Raw genomic sequence first — 4659 nt, forward strand, 5'->3', positions numbered from 1 at the left:
AAAAGAAGAACATCAACCCTGAAGGGGGTGGCCAGATGCTGAAAAACGTGGAGAAAAGGAGTCACGAAGCCAAAGGGAGCAAGTATCTCATGGCTCTGGCCATGTGCCCAGAGGGAAAGTGGAATTAGAAGTGGACACCATGACCCCATGCCCAAACTAAACAAGGAGGCTCTGGTGAAAACAGACCATCAGTTCTACCCAAAGGACAAGCCTGCAGTTCCTATGAACTTCAAACATGATTGACAGCTTCTATGAACTAATGAGTCCTCTGGCAGATGGGTAAGCAGCAGAAAAGGGTCTCCATACTAGTCTTTTACAGGAACAGAACAAATGAATGCATGCTTTTAAAGGGGAATTAAAGGGGTGGTAGGAAGAAGGGAGAAAATCCTGGGAGAGATAACTAGATCTGGGGGGAGGGATGTATCTCTGAACTGAGCTAGAAACCTATGACAGTGGAAACTTCCAGAAATCTATACAAGTGATCCTAGCTAAGACTCCTAACCATGGGGGATATGGAGCCTGAGCTGGGCATCTCCTGTAACCAGGCAAGACTTCCAAGGGAGGGATTGGGGCACTGCTCCAGCCACAAAACTTTTGACCTGCAGTTTGTCCTGCCTATAAGATGCACATAGGTAAAGATGGGCCAGAAATTGAAGAAATAGCCAACCAACGACTGGTCCAGCCTGAGACCAGTGCCATGAGAGGGAACCCACCCCTAACACTGCTAATGATACTCTACTGTGCTTGCAGACAGGAGCATAGCATAAATGTCATCATAGAGGCTTCACCCTGCAACTAATGGAAACAGATTCAGAGGCCCACAGCCAAATATTAGGCAGAACCTGAGGAATCCTGTGGAAGAGGGAGAAGAAAGATTATAAGAGCAAAAGGGGTCAAGGACGCCACAAGAAAACCTACAGAATCAACTAACCTGGGCCCATAGTGGCTCACGGAGACTGAACTGCCAACTAGAAAGCATGAATGGTAGGGACATAGGCCCTCTGTGTGTGTGTGTGTGTGTGTGTGTGTGTGTGTGTGTGTGTGTGTGTGTGTGTGTATGTGTGTGTATATATATATATATGTATGCATATACATATATATATGTGTATATATATATATTTGGGAGTAGGGGGCTTATGCCTGCCTTTGGGACCCTTTCACCCTACTGGGCTGCCTAATCTGGCCTCAACAGGAGAAGATGCATCTAGTCCTACTGCGGCTTGATATGCTGAAGCTGGTTGATATCCATGGAGGCTTCCCTTTTTCTGAAGAGAAAGGGAAGAGGAATGGATAAGGTAGGAGGAGGTATAGGGGAAGGATAGGAGGAGAGGAGGGAGAAGAAACTGCAATAGATATATAAAGTTACCTAATTAATTAATTTTAAAAAGGGAATTATTAGATTGGCTTATATGGTATGGACTTAAGTAGTCCAGCACGGGCTGTCCACACACAGGAGAGGCTAAAATCCCATTAGATGTTCAGCCCATGAAACAGGATGCTTCAGCAATCCCAATGTGACACTGAAGACTTAGAAGATTCCTGGGGGAACACTGGTTTTTAGTCCATCCTGGAAGGCCAAAGAAACTGAGTTCTGTACTCAGCAATGAATGGCAATGGCAGTAACATCGATAGGTAGATGCACTCACCAGCAAGGGGTAAAGGTAAGCAGGCAAAAGGCAACAATGTTCCTTCCCTCGATTTGCCTTATATGTTGGCTGCGTGAGAAAGTATGCGCCACTCTTCAGGAAGTCTCTCCCTCGGTTAAGCCTTTCATGGAACGACCTCCCAGGTCCACCCAGAGGTCTGTCTCCTGGTTGAATAGAAATCCAGCCAAGTTTACAACCAACATGGACCATCATATGGTTCTTTTTAGCTTCTGTGTTTTTATTTTCCTTCTTATATTGGTGTAATTTTATTCTGTTTTTAGTTGTTGACATCCCAGTTTTTTATCTTTTGATCTTTCCATTTTACTTGATAACATTTGTCTCCATTCTTTTTCTTTTATTCAACCTCCTTTCTCCCTTCCTTTGTCTATATTTATCCTAAATAGTTTTTAAACTCATAGAACATTCTACCCTAGGTTTGCCGTATTTTGTTCTTTAGTCTTCAATGAGTATAACTAATAAAGAATTTTAAGCATATTTTTCTGTATCTTGTTCATTTTAAAGTTATTATTGTTACAACATTGTATTTTCTCCTCTTTAACCTGTGTTGGATATTGACCCCTCTAGAGAAGACTGCTGCTTCTGACCAAAAAAAATCAACAATATCCAGAAGAGATTCAAACTAAATAGATGCATAAATCACACCGCAGAAACATAAAAAGGCAAAACAACAGATTTCTATGGCATCATAATAGAAGAATTCTAGTAGAAAAGAACCCTACTTCTAAAAATAAATGCATTATCAGGAAAATGAACAAAGAAATTGATTCAAGACATAGATATAAAAGTCAGAAATGTAGAAAAAAAGTAACATGAAATTCAGCAAGAAAAATGAGCTCTTGGGAAAAGGAAAAAAGAACCACCAGAATGTTGAAAATAAGAAATAAAAATCCAGAGACTAGATCAAGCAAAAGAAAAAAATATTATGAATGGAAGACAAGGCTCAGGAAATACTACATTCAGACTTCAGTGAATCCAAATGCATACTTGCATGCATATATAAATACATATATACATATATACATACATACATACATACATACATACATACATACATACGGACACACATACATGCATGCACATATACACACATACATACATACATACATACATACATACATACATAAACAAATAATAAACAAGCAAACAAGCATAACCACAGCATCCAAGACTTCAGAGTCATTTCATCAAGGTGAAGAAATGGCCTAGTGATTAAGAGCATTTGCTACTTTCCAAAAGACCCAAATTCAGTTCACAGAACCCATATTGAGCAGCTCACAACTACTTGTACCTCCAGCTCCAGGGGATCCAACACCCACTTCCAGCCTCCACGGGCATGCACCCACACACATATTAAAGAAGAGACAAGAACAACTCACGCAATTCATGACTATCAAAGCCAGGATTACAGAAGGTATTTACAGGAATGCTACATCAAGAAAGGTCTCAATCCTGAGAGCATGGGAGAGAACAAACGTCATGAGAGGAAAGACATACACCAATTTCTGTGATCAACACATGCAAAATTTCTAAAATGTCCATTTCAGTATCGCAGTCAAAAGGTCCTACAGCTATGAGCAATTTGGTTTCACACATGAATAGTTCAACACACATGAGTCAATACGTGTAATTAGAATGTAAATAGACTCAAGTACATTAATCAAATGATCATCACAATAGATACATGCAAGACTTTTGATGAGATTCAGCATCTTTTTATGAAAATAGCTCTTCAAAACAAGAAGTGGAAAAGTACACCCCAGGACAAAAAAAGTTGTTCACATCAGACCAATGACCAACATGCCAAATGAGGAAACTAGAGACTTCTTCCTAAATGTCAGAAATAACTATGTCTGCTCTCTCAACTTTTGTTCAATATAGTACTTAAGGTACTATCAAACGCAAAAAAGAGAAAATAAAGAATAACTAGAGATACAAATAAGAAAAGGGGAAGTTAAAGTACAGCTATTTGTAAATGACTTTATATGTAAAATACCCTCAAGACTCTATCAAAATAAAAAAATTTTAAAAAAATATACTAAGAGCTGATACACACAACAAAGAATAGGATACAAAGTCAACATGCAAAAATTAGTAGCTTGTGCTCGCTTCGGCAGCACATATACTAAAATTGGAACGATACAGAGAAGATTAGCATGGCCCCTACGCAAGGATGACACGCAAATTCGTGAAGCGTTCCATATTTTTACAAAACCAAATTTACACAATATCTTTCTACAAATCCAGCACTACAAAGGATAATAAATGGTAAAGCCCAACATAAGGAGGCAAGCTATACCCTAGAAGAAGCAAGAAACTAATCGTCTTGGCAACAAAACAAAGAGAATGAAAGCACACAAACATAACCTCACATCCAAATATGAATATAACGGGAAGCAATAACCACTATTCCTTAATATCTCTCAACATCAATGGCCTCAACTCCCCAATAAAAAGAAATAGATTAACAAGCTGGATACGCAACGAGGACCCTCCATTCTGCTGCCTACAGGAAACACACCTCAGAGACAAAGACAGACACTACCTCAGAGTGAAAGGCTGGAAAACAACTTTCCAAGCAAATGGTCAGAAGAAGCAAGCTAGAGTAGCCATTCTAATATCAAATAAAATCAATTTTCAACTAAAAGTCATCAAAAAAGATAAGGAAGGACACTTCATATTCATCAAAGGAAAAATCCACCAAGATGAACTCTCAATCCTAAATATCTATGCCCCAAATACAAGGGCACTTACATATGTAAAAGAAACCTTACTAAAGCTCAAAACACACATTGGACCTCACACAATAATACTGGGAGATTTCAACACCCCACTCTCATCAATGGACAGATCATGGAAACAGAAATTAAACAGAGATGTAGACAGACTAAGAGAAGTCATGAGCCAAATGGACTTAACGGATATTTATAGAACATTCTATCCTAAAGCAAAAAAATATACCTTCTTCTCAGCTCCTCATGGTACTTTCTCCAAA

The 4659-nt window shown here is 39.0% G+C and overlaps 1 non-coding gene across 1 annotated transcript; it reads left to right on the plus strand.

Annotated features, from left to right (window-relative positions):
- Nucleotides 1-3765: 3765 nt before the first annotated feature.
- On the plus strand, nt 3766-3872 carry LOC120101150 (U6 spliceosomal RNA). Its single transcript, XR_005501547.1, has one exon. It is a non-coding gene; the product is annotated as a U6 spliceosomal RNA (small nuclear RNA).
- Nucleotides 3873-4659: the final 787 nt, after the last annotated feature.

Source organism: Rattus norvegicus, chromosome 2 (assembly GCF_036323735.1).
Source record: "Rattus norvegicus strain BN/NHsdMcwi chromosome 2, GRCr8, whole genome shotgun sequence".
Classification (NCBI taxonomy): Eukaryota; Metazoa; Chordata; class Mammalia; order Rodentia; family Muridae; genus Rattus; species Rattus norvegicus.